General features: G+C 36.1%; 1 protein-coding gene and 1 pseudogene across 2 annotated transcripts in view; one reads left to right on the forward strand and one right to left on the reverse strand.

Annotated features, from left to right (window-relative positions):
• COPG2 (COPI coat complex subunit gamma 2) overlaps positions 1 to 21,171 on the forward strand; it is a 263,073-nt gene that overhangs the window by 121,196 nt on the left and 120,706 nt on the right. The window lies entirely within an intron of this gene.
• LOC119534748 lies at positions 6,776 to 14,978 on the reverse strand (annotated as a pseudogene).

A 21,171-nucleotide genomic window follows, 5' to 3' on the forward strand; every position in this document is an offset into this window, starting at 1 on the left:
AATTTCAGATGTTTGTCCTCTAGTTCCTGGATCCTTTCTTCTGCCTTTTCAGATCTGCTGTTTTATGTCTCTGTTGTGTTTTTCATCTCTTGTGTTGTGCCTTTCATTCCCATAAGTTCTGCCAATTGTTTTCTCAAACTTTCAGGTTCTTCCTTATGTTTCCCCAATGTCTTCTTTATATCCTTCATCTCTTTTGTCATATCTTCCCTCCAATTGTTGATTTGATTTTTGAATTGATTTAGCATATTTGTTTGGAGATCTTTAATTAGTTATTTCAACTCCTGTATCTCATTTGAAGTGTAAATTTGTTCTTTTGACTGGGCCATATCTTCATTTTTCTAGTGTGGTTCCTAATTTTTTGTTGTCTAGGCATCTGGTTTCCTTGAATACTCCAGTTAGATTTTCCCATACCATATGGGCCCAGGTCTCAGAAGGAGGGTGTAATCAGTATCAGATTTCCCTGAGAATGAGATACAGAAAGTTGTCAGACTTTCCTGTGAAGTTTCTAGACTCTGTGCTTTTCCTATCCTGCCCAGCCGGTGGCCCTTGTCAGCCCGCGCCTCCCCACCATTGAAAAGAGGTGCATTGCCTTTAATTCTCAGTAGACCCTGTCCCTGCCAGGATCTGAGAGTGTCGGAAGCCAAGCTTAAGCTGTTTCTGTTTGTGTTTTTTTTTTTTTTTTTTTTGTCCCCAGTCCCTAGGGTCTGAATTCTCTGAGGGAGGGCAGCCACTTGTATTTGGTCCTGCCTCTCTCTTTTCTTAGGTAAGATAGACCCTTTAGAGATTTATCTCCTACACTTGATTTCTTCCTTTGTCTCACTATCTTAACTCTACCCTTGCCTGGGTCAGCATTGATAACTGAAAATCCCCGAGGCTTTCTCTAATGAGCTACTTAGACAGAAAAAAAGGAAAAAGAAAGAAATCCCCATTTCAGAGCCAGTCCCCATCTCCCCAGTTACCAGTCAAAAACTGGAATTGGTGCCCAGTTCTTTGTGCCCCTTATCCTGGGACATAGCTGTTTTCCAATATTCTGACCCCAGGTGATTCCAAAAGCCTTTGTTTTTATTTATTTATGTATTTTTTGTCAACCCCCCCTCCTCTCTGCAGGGAGGAACATCTGGGTTCCTTTCCTGTTTGCTCCAGGGTTTATCTGTTCTTGTAGCTTGTATTCAGTAGTCCATATTCATTAATTAAAACCGCAGTTGGAGCTTAGTTGAGCTACCTTCCCCTCCTCCTAGTAGACTGCTTTTTTCCCACGGGGAACTCTTCCAACTCAGCCTGCTGTGCCAGTGGGTGAGGGCCACCAGCTCTGCAGTTAAGGGAGCTTTATCTACAGTTTTTCTGCTGCAATCTCAGCCATTCCACCCACTCCAGACTGGTGTACGATGTTTGGCCTTTCACAGATGTCCCCCAGCAGTTGTTCCAGACTATTTACTAGTTGTTGCTGGCTATATGCTAATTATTCCAGAGGACTAACTAAATTCCGCACCTCCCTAGGCTGCCATCTTGTGCTGCCCTCCTGGTTTAATTTTGATTTGTCCATATCATTTTCCAGTGTCATGGCCTCCAAAAAATTGAATACTTACATTCATAAAAATAAATTACAGATGGAGTAAAGGCCTAAGTAAACATAGAAATCCCAAATTCAAATTACTAAAGCTAAACTTAGGAAAAGTACTTTATAAACTTTTGGTCAGGAAATCTGAGAATATTCAGAAGAAAAATAGTGCAAATATTGATAAATTTTACCGTAACAAATATTTAACATTTTTATGATAAAAGGGCACACAGAGAAAGTTAAAAGACAAAAATATTTGCTACACATATAATTGACAAAGGACTAGTATCCAAATATATATTGAACACCTGCAAATCAGGAGAAAAGATATTCTGATGGAAAGATGGGAAAAGATTATTAACAAGCAACTACAGATAAGGAAATGCATTTACCAATAAACATAGGAAAAGAAGCCCTTTGATTGGAGAAATGCAAATTAAAACAAGATGCCATTTTTTTTCACCGATCAGATTGGGAAATTTAAAAATATTTTGTGGTATCAAATAATAGAATGTGGGAAAATGAGTATTCTCATACCACAACTTTGCAAGTATAATTGGTACAGATGCTTTGAAAGATAATTTGTTAGTGGCTATTAAAAACTAAACGTGCGCATTCCCTATAATCCAGCAGTTCATTTTCTTAGTCTCTACCTCAGAGAAACACTTGAACATGTGTGGAAGGAAATATTACAAAGATGTCAACTGCAGCAGCATTTGCAATGTCAGAATACTGAGATATTTTCCACATCCGTCCAATAAAGATTGGAGAGAAGTTTAGTTATATTTTGTGATATGACATTTAATCAGAAATTAATTACATGTATCTATATAGCTCCATCTTTTAAAACATATTGCTCCATAGAAAACAATGTGAAGTGTACAGTATGACACTATTTCTGTAAAAGAAAAAAAACTACATGCTAAATATGTGTGTGTTTGTTTAAAGGTATTTTTAAAATATATAGAAAGCTAAATAATAAGCTCATTACAGTGGTTATCTTTAGGGAGCAGGGAAGAGGGAACTGAGTTGGGGAAGATTGTCAAATAGGACCATCTCTGTGTTCTAAATTTTACAAGATGACTATATTATTGTGCAATTATAATTTTTATTTTAAAACAAGTATTTTCTTTTTCATTTAATATTAACAGAATGATTTTTATAGCAAAAAACATCCAACTGGATACTGGAAAGCATTGTAGGACTATTGAGAGTAGGGCCTTCTTCTAGTTTCCTAAATGGTATTTTTTTTTAATATGGTAGAATTTATGACAGCATATTATTAAACTATAGTGATTATCTTTAATTTATGAATTGCTGTTAAAATGCAAGAATACTGTAGTACTGTTGTGTGAGATTTAAAACTGGTTAATAGCATAGTAGACCAATTAGATAATTGGAAGAAGTTACCCTTGGTGCTACTTATGGATGAAAAGGAAAAGATCTACATATAGGATACTGTAAATATTTTAAATAATGTGTTATCCTGAATAATTTATCAATTCCAGGTTATCAACTTTTTATCAATTTGAAGTAGTTTGTTTCTTTTAATTATTGGCATTTAAACTATTATCTACTGATACCCTATTAATAGCTTCTTGAGGTATAATTTACAGATAAAATTCACTCATTATAAGTGTACAGCTCTATGACTTTAATAAGTTTATAGAGTTGGACAACCACAACTAAAATGTATAGAACATTTCCATCACCCCAAAAAACTTCCTTCTTGTTCATTTGCAGTTAATCCCCTCTCTCAAACACAGCCCTTGGCAGCCACTGGCTGCTTTTTGTCTCTGTAAATTTTTCTAGCTAGACATTTCATAATAAATGGAATCATATTTATGTTCCTGACTTCTTTTTAGCATAATGCTTTTGAGTTTTCATCCATGTTATAACATGCATCAGAGCATCATTCCTTTTTATGGCTGAATAATATTCCATTGTATAGATATACTACAGTTTGTTTAGACATTTATCTGTTAATGAATATTTTGCTTGCTTCTAATTTTTTGATTCTATTTTGAATAATGCTGTTATAAACATTTGCATACATGTTTTTGCATGGACATGTTTTCATTTCTCTTGGAAAGAGTTCTATATGTAAAATAACTGTGTCAAATGGTAAGTTTATGTTTACCTTTTTAAGAAACTGCTAAACTGTTTTCCAAAGTGGCCATACCATTTTACATTATGGATGAGTGTTCCCGTTTTTCCATATCTTCGCCAACCCTTGGTATCGTCTTTTGTTAAAATTATAGCCATTCTAATGGGTGTGTAGTGGTATTTCATTCTGATTTTAATTAGCATTTCCCTAATGACTAGTGATTTTTTTCTTTTCAAGTGCTCATTAGCTAGTCTTATATTTTCTCTAGTGAAAAGTCTATCCAAATCTTTTGACCATTTTTTAATCAGGTTGTTTGTCTTAACTGAATTATACGAGTTCTTTACATATTCTGAATACAAGTCTTTTATCAGAGATATGATTTACAAATATTTTGTCAGAGTCTGTGGCTTGTCATTCCATTTCTTTAGCATTATCTTAAAAACAAACAAACAAACAAAAAAACTAGAGAAGTTGTAGGTTTCCAGAAAAATCATGAAGACTTCCCATATCATCCTATTATTAACACCTTGCATTAGTGTGGTCCATTTCTCACAATTCATGGAAGAAAGTTTTTATAATTGAACTATTAACTATAGCCTATTGTTTAAAATAGGCTTCACTGTGTGTATTGTACATTCCTATGTTCTTTTAAAAAGTTTTTTATTCTAGTAACTGTATGCAACCTGAAATGTCTCCTTTAACCACATTCCACTATCTAATTCAGTGCTGCTAATTACATTCACAATGTGCTACCAACACAACCATCCATTACCAAAAGTTTACAATAAACCCAAATATAAACTCTGTATAATTTAAGCATTAACTCCCCATTCCCTACCCTTACACTGACCCCTAGTAATTTGCATTCTAAATTCTGACTCTATGAGTTTGCTTTATCTAGTTATTTTATGTCAGAGATCATGCAATATATGTCTTTTTGTGTCTGGAGCGTTGCTCTCAACATGATGTCTTCGGTATTCACCCATGTTGTTGCATGTATCAGAACTTCATTCCTTTTCACAGCGGTGTATTCCATTGTCTGAATATACCACATATTTATCTATTTATTGGTTGCTGGACACTTGGGTTGCTTCCACCTTTTGGCAATTGTGGTTATGCTGCCATCAACATTGGTTTGAAAATATCTCGTTTTGATTGGCATTTCCTAATTAGCTAATGATGTTGAGCATCTTTTCATGTGCTTTTTGGCCATTGTGTATCCTCTTTGGAGAAATAGCTGTTCAAGTCTTTTGCCCATTTTTTAAAATCGATTGTTTGTCTTTTTATTGTTGAGTGTAGGATTTCTTTATATATTCTGGATATTTAACCTTATCTGATATGTGGTTTCCAAATATCTTGTCCCATTGAGTAAGTTGGCTTTTCACAGTCATAATAAAGTTCTTTGATACACAAAAGTTTTTAATTTTGGTGAGGTCCCATGTATCTGTGTTATTGTTGTTTCTGTGCTTTGAGTATAAAGTCTAAGAAAACCACTGCCTAACTTGAGGTCCTGAAGATGCTTCCCAATGTTTTCTTCTGGGAGTTTTACAGTCCTGATTCTTATATTAAGGTCTTTGATCCATTTTGAGTTGATTTTTGTATGTAGTGTGAGATAGGGGTTCCCCTTCATTCTTTTGCAATGGATATCCAGTTCTTCCAGTACCATTTGTTGAAGAGACTATTCTTTCACAATTGAGTGGATTGGCAGCCTTGTTCAAAATCGTTTGGCCATAGATGTGAAGGTCTTTTCTGTACTTTCATTTCTATTCTGTTGGTGAATATCTCTATCCTTGGGCCAGGACCATGTTGTTTTTTGTTTGTATGTTTGTTTCACATCTTTAATACTGTCTTAGAAGGTCTTTTAATCTTCAACTATCTTAATATACTTGGAAAAATAAAAGTAATGATTATAGTTGGAACAGTGATTCTACATCTAAATAGATAATTCCTGTGGGAATATTTGTTTACTTAGAACATATTTTCATTTCAATTACAGGTAAAATTTCTCACGAAGTCAGAACCCAGCTCACAGTTTGAACAGAAACCTCAGTGTTTCAATTTCTAATTCAGTACAAATACACTATATATTTAGGTTGCTTTTGAATACAAATTAATCATTTAAATAAATGGGATATAATTTCTAGCTTCTGTTAAAAGTGAAGAAATTTTTTTTTTATATGAAGCCTTTTCCAAAATCAGTTAATCAAGTGCAAGATTACCATATTATGATATAAATCAAACTCTACTAGCCCAACACATTTGTTAGAGATCTGGATGTAGCTATAACTGCAGTGGGTAGGGAACTGGATGTCCCTTAGCTACTGGGTAATGAAAGAAAGAAGTACGCCATGGATAGAACCCCGTTTTTATTACATCCTTGATAACAGTGTCTACTTTGTTTATTGAAGAGTGTTTCTTCCATTGGGGACACGAATCTAATTTTATGATGCTATACAATGGCAAATATATGGGCTCACTGTGTAAAGAGCCAATTTTTTAAAATTAATTTAACCATATTGATTAGTTATGGAAAGACTTCATTTTCTGCTCTAAAGACAACCAATTTTTTTTTTTCCCAAGTAATAACCTATCATTAACATGTGATTCAGAGGGATAAATGGAACCTTCTTACTTTAAAAATGAGTGTGAATGAAAAAAAAAATATATATATATATATATTCTAAGAAGTTATGTCCCGTGATCTGACCCATACTTCTGATTTAAATATAACTTGAGTTCTTTTAATATACTTCATCAATTTTACATTTTAAATTTGTCATCCTTACTGCACTGTTTTCATTCTCTTTAATTTTTACATTATTTCTATAAATATTCAAATTTAAAAACAAATATACTCTATCTCAAAATGAACTTATCCTGGAGCTCTGAGATTGATTTATAACTTTAAAAATATTCTGTTCAAATGTAAAAACCCTGAAATTATGAACAAAAAATCTTGTAATTTTCAATATATATCTAATTTATTTTAAAAAATTCTGAATTGTTTTTATACAAGTAATCAGTGTTTACTTTTTCAATTGAAACTCCTTTATAGGCTAGAAGAGGCTATATGGTTTTGCCCCATTTGAAATAATATACATTTCATTTTTTTACGCTGGTTCTTCAGTTATTTCAAAGTAGTTGTTTGGTAGAATCACATCACCTCTCTCTGACATGTTGTCTTTCTCTTTCTGGAAGTGTACCACTTCCTTTAATTTTTTCAAGCTGTCATTCTTGTCTTCTACATTGCACTGCACAGTCTTGAGTTTCTGAGTTTTTCAACTTCTTGTTCTAACTGATCAATCCTTTTCCTTTGGTGCATGGTATCCTCACAGTTTGGTTGTGGTCACAGAGAACTGAGAGATTATCAGGGATCTGAAGAGGAGGCGCTAGTAATCCAATAGCATCAACCTGGGAAACAAGATGTTAGAGGATGTGGGGGAAGCTGTTGTGGCTCTAGAAGTTCTTCCTTCTTGTCATGTGGTTCAGTGCAAAGAAATATTATGGGTTCTTTTTTTTTTTTTTTTTATTAAATTCAGTTTTATTGAAATACATTCACACACCATACAATCATCCATGATATACAATCCAGTGTCCACAGTATGATAACATAGTTATGCGTTCATCACCACAATCTATCTCTGAACATTTTCCTTACATCAGAAAGAACCAGAACAAGAATAAAAAATAAAAGTGAAAAAAGAACACCCAAATCATCCCCCCATCCCACCCCATTTGTCCTTTAGTTTTTATCCCCATTCCTCCACTCATCCATACACTAGACAAAGGGGGTGTGATCCACAAGGTCTTCACAATCACACTGTCACCCCTTGTAATCTACATTATTATATAATTGTCTTCAGGAGTCCAGACTGCTGGGTTGGAGTTTGGTAGTTTCAGGTATTTACTTCTAGCTATTCCAATACATTAAAGCCTAAGAGGTGTTATCTATATAGTGCATAAGAATATCCACCAGAGTGACCTCTCGACTCCATTTGGAATCTCTAAGCCACTGAAACTATTTCGTCTCATTTTGCATCCCCCTTTTGGTCAAGCAGATACTCTCAGTCCCACGATGCCAGGTCCACATTCATCCCCGGGAGTCATACTCTGCGTTGCCAGGGAGATTTACACCCCTGGGAGTTGGGTCCCGCGTAGGGGGGAGGCCAGCGAGTTCACCTGTCGAGATGGCTCAGTTCGAGAGAGAGAGGGCCACATCTGAGCAACAAAGAGGTACTCAGGGGGAGACTCTTAGGCACCATTACATACAACCTTAGACTCTCCTTTGCAGTAATGAGCTTCATAAGGGCAAGTCCCATGCTCGAGGGCTCAGCACATCAAACCACCAGTCCCAATGTTTGTGACAACATCAACACCAGTCCAGGTGAGGATGTCCAACATATCCTCACTTTCCCCCAGATCCTCGGGGCTGGGGAGGGGGAGGCTGAAAATATATTTTTTATTATCTGCCCAAATTACTCTAGGATGTGTCACTATTTCACTCCAGCCTATACTAACCTACCGTATCTCACTTCCTATTCAAAGTTCCATGCCATTGTGGTGTTTGAACAAATCGACTGTAGAGTTGTACCGTTTAGAAAATTTAGATCCTGTACCACATAGATTTCTATTCCCTTGGTCTCATATGAAAGTTGAAGTTTTAAAACACAATCAGTTTCCACCTTTATCCTTTGGCCTGGCTTGCCCTGGTCTTAACCAGACCTGCTTCATTCATATCACTAATTGAAGTCTGGGCTCTTTTTCAGCTTTTTTTTTTTTTGACAGTGGCTGTATGCACTAATACTGACATTCATATCTGCCGAGCTCTAGCTCTGAGTTTCGGGTGTCTCAGAGATATGCATTGTTTCAGAGACCAATCAGGTTATACGCTAGGGGATCAGCATCTCAAAGTTTAGAGATAGGCCTTACAATTCAGGGATAGAGTTAACTGCTGTAAGAGCTTACAATCTAGGGACTATTACAATTATTGTGTCCACGTTAGGCTATGTTCTAAGATTCAATTCTGAGTTTACACATTGTAGTTAGTCCATATTGGTGAGGCATCATCCCTCTCACCATGTTTTCTCCAACACTTTTACTCCTATATATATATTTTCCTACAATTTTATAGAGTTATATTCACATACCATACATTTATCCACAGTGTACAATCAGTTGTTCATGGTATCATCATAAAGTTGTACATTTATCACCACAATCAGCACTTGAACATACTGATTACTACAAGAAATTTTTTTTTTTTTTTTTTTTTAGCAATAAGAAAAAATGATAAAAAAGAAAAATAACATGTCATACAATACAATATACTACTAAGGACAGCAAATAACACCACTACCAAGAATCCCATATTACTCCCCTGTATCCCCCTCATATACATTTAGCATTGGCATATTGCCTTTGTTACTTTTAATGGAGGTATATTACAGTGTTACTGTTGACCATAGACTCCACTTTGCTTTGATTATGTTTTTTCCTGAATACCATCCCTTTTTCAAATTTCTACATGGTTGACATTCATTTGCTTTCCCACATGCAAAAACATTTTTATATTTGTATATTTAGTAACAGTCATTGGCCACTCCAGTTTTTGCCACGTTATACAGTCCCAGTCTTTATCATCTATCTTAACCTCTGGTGTCATACATTCTCCTATCTCACCTCTTTCAGCTTTACTCACAGACGTCTTTGTTCAGTGTACTTACAATACCGTGCTACCATCACCCAGTATTATGCTATCTATTTCTGGATCTATGCAATCAATCCTAAACATTCTGTAGTCCTTCAGCATCAAATGGCTGATCTCTGCCCTCTTTCTATCTCCTGGTCACTTGTGTTGTCAGCTTTTAACTCTATGGGTTCTTTTTCAGTAACTTGTTACACTCCCTCTTAAAGCAGTCTGTAGTAAAGTACTTGAACAAATACTCCTGTAGTTGGTGGGTTTAGAGTTTTTTCTTCTCACAGCTGCCTCCCAATTTTTTTTTTTTAATCATCATTTCATTGAGATATATTCACATACCACGAGTCATACAAAACAAATCGTACTTTCGATTGTTTACAGTACCATTACATAGTTGTACATTCATCACCTAAATCAATCCCTGACACCTTCATTAGCACACACACAAAAATAACAAGAATAATAATTAGAGTGAAAAAGAGTAATTGAAGTAAAAAAGAACACTGGGTACCTTTGTCTGTTTGTTTCCTTCCCCTATTTTTCTACTCATCCATCCATAAACTAGACAAAGTGGAGTGTGGTCCTTATGGCTTTCCCAATCCCATTGTCACCCCTCATAAGCCACATTTTTATACAACTGTCTTCGAGATTCATGGGTTCTGGGTTGTAGTTTGATAGTTTCAGGTATCCACCACCAGCTACCCCAATTCTTTAGAACCTAAAAAGGGTTGTCTAAAGTGTGCGTAAGAGTGCCCTCCAGAGTGACCGCTTGGCTCGTTTTGGAATCTCTCTGCCACTGAAGCTTATTTCATTTCCTTTCACATCCCCCTTTTGGTCAAGAAGATGTTCTCCATCCCACGATGCCGGGTCTACATTCCTCCCCGGGAGTCATATTCTACGTTGCCAGGGAGATTCACTCCCCTGGGTGTCTGATCCCACGTAGGGGGGAGGGCAGTGATTTCACCTTTCAAGTTGGCTTAGCCAGAGAGAGAGGGCCACATCTGAGCAACAAAGTGCCTCCCAATTTTTACAAAGACTGGGTAGAGTAAGAGGAAACGTGTGGAAAGAAACAGGTTTATCCTTATCATAGCAGTGCTTGCCACCCTAGGGAGAAAAGGACTATGCCATCCTTCCAGTCCTCGGTCACTTCACTTCTGCCATCACAGCAGGCAGGTGAAGCTGCTGTGAGTGTTGTTGCACTCGGCTTTGACACCCTTGTTTCTTCTGTGGCTTTGGCCAATTGTTACTATGTTGATAGCCTCACTTGGGTGTGACTAACATGCCTGTCTTGTTTGCTATAGCAGAAAGATGACGGTCATCACTGTTCTCCCATCTACAGGATGATGGAGGCCAGTACCATGCTGTTTTGACCACTGTGGCTTTTTAATAAGTTTTAAAGGTGGGAAGCATGAGCCCTCCAACTTCATTCCTCTTGTTCAAGATGGTCTTGGCTTTGCGGTGTCCCTTACCCTTCCAAATAAATTTGATGATTGTTTTTTCCATTTCTGCAAAGAAGGCTTGTGGGATTTTTATTGGGATTTGCACTGAATCTGTAAACTATTTTGGGTAGAAGGGACATCTTGAACATATTTACTCTTTCAGTCCATGAGCATGAGCATGTAATGCCCCTCCATTTATTTAGATCTTTGATTTGTTTAGCAATGTTTTGTAGTTTTCTGTATATACATCTTGGATAAATTTATTCCTACATATTTGATTCTTTTAGTTGCAATTGTAAATGGAATTTTTTTCTTGATTTCCTCCTTAGATGACTCATTACTAGTGTATAGAAACCCTGCTGGTTTTTGCATGTTGATCTTGTACCCTGCCGCTTGGCTGAATTCATTTATTACCTCTAGTGTCTTTGTTGTAGTTTTGGGGACTTTCTATAAAATAGGATCATGTCATCTGCAAATAGTGAAAGTTTTACTTCTTCCTTTCCAATTTGGGTGCCTTTTATTTCTTTCTCTTGCCTAATTGCTCTGGCTAAATCTTCCAGTAAATGTGGAATAACAGTGGTGATGTTGGGCATCCTTATCTTGTTCCAGATCTTAGAGGGAAAGCTTTCAGTCTCATACATCAAGTAGTATGTTAGCAGTGGGTTTTTCATAAATGCTCTTTTTCACATCGAGGAAGTTTCCTTTTATTCCTATTTTTCTAAGTGTTTTAATCAAGAAAGAATACTGAATTTTGTCAAATGCCTTTTCTATGTCAATTGGGAGGATTAAGTGTTTTTTTTCTGCTTCATTCTGTTAATGTGGTATATTACATTAATTTGTTTTGTTGTTGAACCACCTTGCATACCTGGGATGAATCCCACTTGAACATGGTGTATAATTCTTTTAATGTGCTGTTGGATTCAGTTTGCTAGTATTTTGTTGAGGATTTTTGCATCTCTATTCATAATAGATATTGGTTTGTAATTTTCTTTTCTTGTGGTATCTTTTTCTGGCTTTGGTTGGCTTCATAGAATGAAATAGGGATTATTCCCTACTATTCACTTTTTTGGAAGAGTTTGAGCAGAATTGGAGTTAAGTCTTCTTGATATGTTTGGTAAAATTCCTCTATGAAGCCATCAGGTGTTGGGCTTTTTTGTTGTTGGGAGGTTTTTGATTACTAAGTCAATCTCTTTACTAGGAATTGGTCTGTTGAGATCTTCCATTTCTTCTAGAGTCAGTGTAGGTTGTTTGTGTGCTTCTAGAAATTTGTCCATTTCATTTAGGTTGTCTAATTTGTTGGCATATTTTTGTTCATAGTATCCTCTTATGATCCTGTTTATTTCTGTTGGGTTGGTAGTAATGTCCCCACCCCCTCATTTCTGATTTCATTTATTGGTGTCCTCTCTCTCTTTTTCCTTGTCAGTCTAGCTAAAGGTTTGTCAATTCTATTGATCTTTTCAAAGAACCAATTTTTGGTTTCATTAATCTTCTCTTTTTTTTTTTAATTCTCAATTTTAATTCTGCTCTAATCTTTGTTTTTTCTTTCCTTCTGCTTGCTTTGGGATTAGTTTGCTCTTCTTTTTCTAGTTCCTCCAGGTGTGCATTTAGGTCTTTGGTTTGAGCTCTTTCTTCTTTTTTAATGTAAGCATTTAGGCTATCAGTTTCCCTCTAAGCACTGCCTTTACTGCATCCTGTAGATTTTGATACATTGTGTTCTTATTTTCATTCCTCTCAAGATATTTACTGATTTCCCTTGTGATTTCTTCTTTGACCCATTTATTGTTTTAGAGTGTGTTATTTAACTTCCATATATTTGTGGATTTTCCAGTTCTTTGCCTGTTACTGATTTCTAGCTTCATTCCATTGTGGTCAGGGAAGATGCTTTGTATAATTTCAGTCTTCAAATTTATTGAGACTTGTTTTGTGATCCAACATGTGGTCTCTCCTGAGAATAATACATGTGCACTTGAGAAGAATGTGTGTCCTGCTGTTTGGGGGGTGCAGTGTTTTGTATATGTCTATTAGGTCTAGTTCATTTATCATATTATTCGAGTTCTCTTTTTCCTTATAAGATTCTGTCTAGATGTTCTATCTATTGATGAAAGTGGTGTATTGAAGTTTTCAACTGTTTTTTTAGAGGTGTATATTTCTCCCTTCAATTTTGCCAGTGTTTGCCTCAATTATTTTGGGGCACTATGGTTAGGTGCATAAATATTTATGATTGCTATTTCTTCTTGGTGGATTGCCCCTTTTATTAATATATAATGTCCTTCTTTGTCTCTTGTAACAGTTTTTGACTGAAAGTCTCTTTTGTCCAATATTAGAATAGCTTCCCAGCTCTCTTTTGGTTACTATTTGCATGGATTATCTTTTTCTGTCCTTTCCCTTTCAACCTATTTGTGTCTTTGGGTTTAAGGTGAGTCTCTTGCAAATAATATATAGTTGGATCATGCTTTTTTATCCATTCTGCTAATTTGTGTCTTTTGATTGGGAAGTTTAATCAATTAACACTCAGTGTTATTGCTGTAAAGGCAGTATTTCAGCCATTTTGTCCTTTGATTTTTATATGTCTTCTGTATTTTTTGCTTTTTCTTTATTGCAGCTTCCTTTTTTGTGTAGTTGATCTTTTGTGATGAATCTGACTGGTCCCTTTCTCATTTCTCATTAAAAAAAAAAAATACTTTCCTTGTGTTTATCCAGGGATTTGTATTACAAACCTTGGTCTATAACCTACTAATTTGAAAAGATACCAGCTTAACTTCAGTAGCATGCATGTTTTCTGCTCCTACACCTCTCCATTTCCCCTCTTTATGTCATTTTTGTTCCACATTACCTGTATATATTTTGCATGTTCATTATTAGGAAATATGACTATTGCTTATTCAATTGTGTTCTAACTTTTATAGGAATTAAAAGAATAGAGTTATATATTCAGGATACATTGCAATTTGGTTTTGCATTTACTCATTTAGTTACCCTTACTGAAGATCTTCACTTCTTCACACAGCTCCAGGCTACTCTCTCCTGACTTTCCTTTCAGCCTGAAGAACTCCCATTGGCAGGTTTTTTGGTAATGAACTCTCTCCGTTTCTGTTTATCTGTGAATTTAAAAAAAAAATCTTGCTTATTTTTGAAGGACAGTTTTGCCAGATAAAGAGTTTTTCGCTGGCAGTTTTGTCTTTCAAGACCTTAAATATATCATACCACTGCCTTCTTGCCTCCATGGTTTCTGATGAGAAATTGGCACTTAGACTTATTGAGGATTTAATGTATGTGATGAATCACCTGTCTCTTGCTGCTTTCAGAATTCTCTGTCTTTGGCTTTTTACATTCTGATTGATATGTGTCTCAGAGTAGATCTATTTGGGTTTATCCTGTTTGCAGTTTATTGCATTTCTTGGGACATATGTATTTATGCCTTCCATAAGAGATGGGAAATTTTGGGCCATTATATCCTCAAATATTCTTTCTGCCCCTTTTCCCTTCTTTTCTCCTTTGGAGACTCCCACAATGCATATGTTGTTATGTTTCATGCTGTTGCTCAAGTCCCATAGACACTGCTTAATTTTTTCTATCCTTTTCTCTCTCTCTGTTCTTTTGACTGTATGATTTTCAATTGCCCTGTCTTCTAATTCAGTGATTTTTCTTCTGTCTGTTCAAATCTTTTGTGTGCCTCTAATTTATTTTTAATATCCATTATTGTGCTTTTTCATCCCCATAAGTTCTGTTATATTTCTTTTTAAACTTTCTAATTCTTCTTTTTGCTCACCCCTTGTCTTAATATCCTTTAGCTCTATAACCAGCATTAGTTCATTTCTATGCATATTCTCCTTCACATCTTTCAATATATTTAGGGGATTTGTTTGAACTTCTTTAATGAGTTGTTCCAGAATCTCTGTCTCCTCTGAAGTTTTAATTTGTTCCCTTCACAGAGCCATATCTTCCTGTTTCTTAGTATAGCTTGTAATTTTTTGTTAATGTTTGGGCATCTGATTGTTTTGATATGCTAACTCTGAAGGTCAGCTTTTCCCTGTTGCCTACTGTTTTATTGTATATTGGCTATGTGTTGAAGCTCTTGTTTGGCACCTGTTCCAACTTATACTGACCTTTAGAGTAGCCTGTGTTTAACGGTTTAGATTTCTCGGGTCTTTTGCATCTGTTTCTTACCCTGGGCATGTTGTACAACTTTTAAGATTGCCCTTTTATTTGCAATTCTTTCATCTCCAGGAGCAATCTTCCTTTCCTCTGTTCCTTCTCCAGGAATCCTCATCAGTTCTGTTTTTTTTTTTTTTTTTTTTTTTTGGTGCAGAATTTTCTCCCCAGCTCCTATAATTTTTTTTAACTTTTTTCCCTCACTCAGTTCCCCCTTTTGATTATTCTTTTAGGTCCTGGGACCCATGCTGCTTTACAGCAGTTCAGTTTACCCCTTTATTGTTTCTGGGAGGCTTTTGTTTGTTTGTTTTTGTTTTTGCCTCCGGCTAATTCCCTGTTAGGATATCCCACTCCAAGGAACCAAATGGGGTCAACATTCGAAAAGGTCTGTTTCTTTGTTTAGGTGATGGAACAATTAGATACCAGGTTGAGTCTGTATGCCTCTTGCCAGCCATTCTGCTGTGATCTCTTTTTTCCTTGGGGGCACTTTTGTATGTGGCACACTCCTCAGCTGATTGTGTTCTGCCCTGCATGTCCATGGTCTTGGGTCCCTGTGCCTGGATATGTGTGGGATTCTAACTCACTGTTGTTGAGTGGCTCTGAGGTCTGAATTCATGGCAGGAGGTCCCCAGGCCATTCTGCCTCTGTGCAACTCCCAAGCTGCATGGGACCAAGTGAGGAGGAGGGTTCTGGACTGGTATAGGTCTGGGTTGTAAATTTGCTATGGTTTTTTTTTGGGGGGGGGGGGGGTTCTTTCTCTTTGATGCAGCATTTTTAGAGCCCTTCTCCAGTCTCTGTCATACTTCAGAGTTCCAGGCAAGTGGGATTTGTCCATATTTTAGTAGATTTTGATGGGAGACTTTTGCAGGGTATGTCTTATGTGGCAATGTGTTGAAGACATCACCTTTTAGCATTATCTTTTGAAGTGCAAAAGTTTTAGTTTTGATGAAGTCCAATGTGTCAACTTTTCCTTTGAGAGATTACGCTTTTGGTGTCGTGTCTTTCTAAGAAGTCTTTGCCCAATCAAACACCACAAAGATTTCTCCCATGTTTTCTTCTAAAAGTTTTATAGTTTTAGCTTTAGATTTAGGTTTATATTCCAGGTTGAGTAGATTTTTGTGTGTATGGTGTGGTGTAGGGTTTAACTCCATTTAAAAATACAGATAGTCATTTTTCTTAGCACCATTGGTTGACTGCCCTTTTTCCTTTGAGTTGTCTTGGCATCCTTGTCAAAAATCAAGTGGTCATGAATGTAAGGATTTATTTTTGGACTCTCAATTCTGTTCCATTGATCTATATGCTTATTCTTGTGCCAGCACCGCACTAGCTTGATGACTATGGCTTTGTAGTAAGTTTTGACATTTGTTGAAACTTGTTCTTCTTTTTCAAAATTGTTTTGATTATTTTAGGTTTTTGGCCTTTCCATATAACTTTTAGGATCATATTTCAATTTCTACAAAAATGCCTGCTGACATTTTGATAGGGATTGCTTTGAATAGATTAATAGATCTAGTTTCAGTCAATCAATTTGGGAGAATTACTACCTGGATAATACTGAGTTTTCTAGGCCATTAACAGAGAGTAGTTCTCCACTTCTGTGGATTTTTCAGCATGACTTTGTAGTTTCAGTGTAAATGTTTTATATTTATTTTATTAAATTTATTTCTAAGTATTTTATTTTTTTCTGTTGCTATTATGAATGGCCTTGTTTTCATACTTTTATTTTGGAATTTTGGTTGGCAATTTATAGGAATACAATTGAGTTTTGCATATTGACCTGTATCCTGTAACCTTGCATGGATTCCTTGGGATTTTCTATGTACAGGATTATATCATCTGTGAACAAAGACAGTTTTACTTTATAATCTGGATGCCTTTAATGTATTTTTATGCCTTTTTGTACTGGTTTGAACATCCAGTACAGTGTTGAGTAGAAATGGTGAAAGCAGTTATCTTTGCCTTGTCCTTGATTTTAGGGGGAAAGCACTAAGCATAATATTAGCTGTGGGTTTTATAAAGATGCCCTTTATCAGTTGAGGACATTCCCTTCTATTTCTCGTTTTTGGTTTTTTTTTTTTTGTTTATTTGTTTGTTTGTTTTTTGAGAGTTTTCATCATGAATGACTTAGATTTTGTCAAATTGCTTTCTCTAAACCTCTTCAGATGATCATGTGGTTTTCATCCTTTATATTATTAATTTGGTATTTAACATGAATTGATTTTCTGATGTTAAACTAGCTTTGCATTCCTTGGATAAATCACTTAATTATGATATATAATTTTTTATATAGCTAGATTTAATTTGTTCATATTTGTTTTTGTCTGTGTTCAGGAGGGATATTGGTAGTTTTCTTGTGAAATCTTTATCAGGCTTTGTTATCAGAATAATACTGGCATCATAGAATTAGTTGGAAAGTGCTTCCTCATTTATTTTCTGAAAGATTTTATAGAATTTAACCAGTAAATCATCTGGACTTGTGCTTTTCTTTGAGGAACGATTTTTAATAACAAATGCAATTCCTTAAATTGTTATAGGTCAATTTAGTTTCTCTATTTCTTCTTGAGTCAGTTTTGGTAGTTTTGAATTGTTAGGAATTTGTTCATTTCATCTAAGTTATCTGCTTTGTTGGCGTATAGTTTTCCATAACTCATAATCATTTACATTCCTTTAAGGGATAATGATGTCCCCTCTTTCATTCTAGCTCTGGGAATTGTCTTCTTTGGTTTTTTTTCGGTGAGTCTAGTTAAAGGTTTGACAATTTTGTTGATCTTTTTAAAGAACCAATTTTGGGTTTCATTTTTTTTTTTTTCCTATTATTTCTGTACTACAGTCCTTTGAACTCTAATCTTTACTGCTCCCTTTCTTCTGTTTGTCATGAACTTAGTTTGCTCTTCTTTGTCTAATTTATTACTGTGGAAGCTTAGGTTATTGATTTGAGACCTTTCTTCTTTTCAGGTATAGGTGTTTAAAGCTATTAATTTCCCTACAACCGTTGTTTAGCTGCATCACTAAATTTTGACTTGCGTTTTCATTTTCATTCACTTTCAAATATTTTCTCATTTCCTGTCTACTTTCTTCTTTAATTCATTAGTTATTTTAGAAGTGTGTCATTTAATTTCCAAGTATTTGGATATTTCCCTTATTTCATTTCTGCTCTTAATTTTTTTAATTCAATTTTACTGTGAGTGTTTACATATCATACAGTCATCCAATGTGTACAATCAGTTGCCCATGTACTATAATACAGCTGTGTGTCCATCATTCCAGAAAAGAAATAAAAACAATAAAGAAGACTCAAATCCTCCCATACCTCTAACCCCACACCCTCCATTATTGACTCAGTATTGGTATGGTACATTTGTTACTGTTGATGAAGGAATGTTAAAATACTACTAACTGTATTACATAGTTTGCAATAAGTATATTTTTCCCTATATACCCCTCTGTTATTAACTTCTAGTTATAGTGTCATACATTTGTTCTAGTTCAAGAAAGAGATTTCTAGTATTTGTGCAGTTAATTGCAGATGTTGTCCACCACAAGATTCACTGTTTTATACATTCCTATCTTTTAACCTCCAACTTTCCTTCTGGTGACATACATGACTCTAAGCTTTCCCTTTCAAAGATTTCTTTGAAAATCTTTAATTGACTGTTTCATTAAAGTGAAACAGTATCTCAGCTGTATCTTGACTGAGGTGTAAGTTTGTTCTTTGACTGGGCCATATCTCTGCCCTTTCCAGTGTAGTTTGCAGTCCTCTGTTATCTAGGCATTTGGCTTCTCCAGTTACCCTAATCAGATTTTCCTAGACCAGAATGGGTTCAGGTCTCAGAATGGGGTTATATTCAGTTTCAAGTCTCCCTGAGGGTGTGTCTTAGAAATTGACAGACTTTCCTGTGAGGTCTTCAGCTGCTGTGCTTTTCCTAACCTGCCCAGAAGGTGGCAACTGTCACCCTGGTGCTTCTGACTGGTGTAAAGAGGTGTGGCCCCTTTAATTCTTAACTTAGTTTATTTCTGTTTTGACTGTTTTCTCCCAGGCCCTGGGGTCTGAGTTCTGAGGGGAGGGCAGGACCTTGAGCTGGGCCCCACCTCCTTCCTCTTAGGGAAGATACACCCCTTAGGGGGCTATCTTCTGCATTTCAATAGTTTCTTTGTCTCTCTGAGTCTGTCAACTCCACCCCTGTCTGGGTCAGAGCGCTGCGAACTGAAAATGGCTGACTCCACTGAGCCCCTCAGGTTGAGAGAGAGAAAAAGGGAGATAAAGCCCCCCTTCAGAGCCAGTCCATGGCCCCCCAATTCGCCTGTCAGTTAGATAGAGAACCTGGTCTTCTGCGCTCCCTGTCCTGCAGCACAGTTGTTTTCTGGCTCTCTAAGTCAATCTTTAAAAGTCTGTGTATTTTTTTTCTTTTTTTAATTATTTTTTTTCCTTTCTGTCAGCCCTACCTGCTCTCCATTGGGAGTGACCTCAGGGTGCTTTGCTGCTTTTCTATGTTTGTGGTTTGTGTTCAGCAGTCCTTATTTGTTAATTAAAACCCCAGCTGGAGCTGAACTGAGCTATAATCACTGGTTCCAGAAATGCTGGTTTCTACCACAGTGAGGTCCTGCAGCTCAGCCTGCTGTAGGGGGAGAGGGCTCCCGGCGCAGGTCTGCAAATTTTACTTACAGATTTTATGCTGCAAGCTCAGCCTTTCCACCAATCTAGGTTGGTGCACAATGTGTAGACAATTATGATTGTCCCCCAGCAGTTGTTCCAGATTATTTACTAGTTGTTCCTGGTTGTTTATTAGTTGTTCCAGGGGACTAACTAAGTTCCACACCTCTCAGTGCTGCCATCTTCTCTGCTCTTAATTTATCGTTTTTAATTTGGTTGTGATTGGAGAACATACTTTGCATAATTTCCACCCTTTTATATATTTAGACTTGTTTTATGACCTGACATTTGATCTGTCCTTGAGAATGGCCCATATGCCCTGGAAAAGAATGTGTACTTCACAGTCATTGGGTTTTATGTTCTATATAATCAGGTTGAATTGATTGATCATATTTTCATCCTCTATCCTAGATAATTCTCTGTCTAGGTGTTTCATCACTTGTTAGGGGGGCATAGATGTCTCCAACTATTACTATTGTTAGCTGTTTCTCTTTTCTATCCAGTTGTGTTTTGCTTCACATATTTTAGAGGTTCTGTTGTTAAGTGAATATATTATTTATAACTGTTATATCTTCCTGATATTATGAAATATCTTTTTCTAGTCATATTTTTGCCTTAATTCTATTTTGTCTGATATTAATGTAGCCATTCTTGATTTCTTATGGCTACCATTTGCATGGCATTTATCTCCTGTCTTTTTTGTTTTCCTTTTCTTCCTTGGCTGCCTTCTTTTGTGTTAAATATTTTTGGTGAATCATTTTATCCCTTTCTCTAAAATTTAATATTTTTGTTTTTATTAGTTGTTGCCCTAGGAATTAAATTATGCATTTTAACTTATCACAATCAATTTTAGGTTAATACTAGCTTAATTTCGGTAAATTATAGAATTGTTACTCCAATATGTTCTATTTCCTCTCTATCTTTGTGTCTCTGTGCCCAGAACCATATTTACATACCTCTTTTAGCTCTTGAGGATTGTTTGAGGCACAGTTAGTAAAGTTTAATACATCTTTGGCCCTATTTCCTGAACTGGACCAACATAGTTTGTTTACCAGAAGTACATTGAAATGGCAATGAGACATTTCATGTACAGTTTCAAAGCAACTTAAAGTTTCTTCCTTGTAGTTAACAACTAGAGTTTGGTTACAAATTAAAATGAAATCCTGGGGTAAGATTTGTGTGTAGGTTAAGAGTGCCTCAGAGGCTAGGATCTGTTTGGCTGTAATTACTTGGCTGATCTTGTAGGCAGGCTCTCCAGGACAGCCACCTAGTTTGGGCTTATTGCTGTAAGGAGGTCTTTTGGAGTCTGCCTGGTTGCTAGACCAACCATATGTGGTGACATGCAGGCCTGAGAAAACTAAGTAATGGTTTTAGGCATTCCCAGTTTTGAAAAATCCCATTGTTTGGGGGACCAGATTTGATTGTTTGACCTCCGTAGGCATTCTTGGGAAATGGGGTTGGACCATGGGTCAGAGACAAGCCCAAACACTCAGAGTAAACAAGAACAAACCACCAGCCAACATAAGGGTGAACAGTTGCATTTGATGAATTTGTTTCTTGACCTGG

Source organism: Choloepus didactylus, chromosome 5, assembly GCF_015220235.1.
Source record: "Choloepus didactylus isolate mChoDid1 chromosome 5, mChoDid1.pri, whole genome shotgun sequence".
NCBI lineage: Eukaryota > Metazoa > Chordata > Mammalia > Pilosa > Megalonychidae > Choloepus > Choloepus didactylus.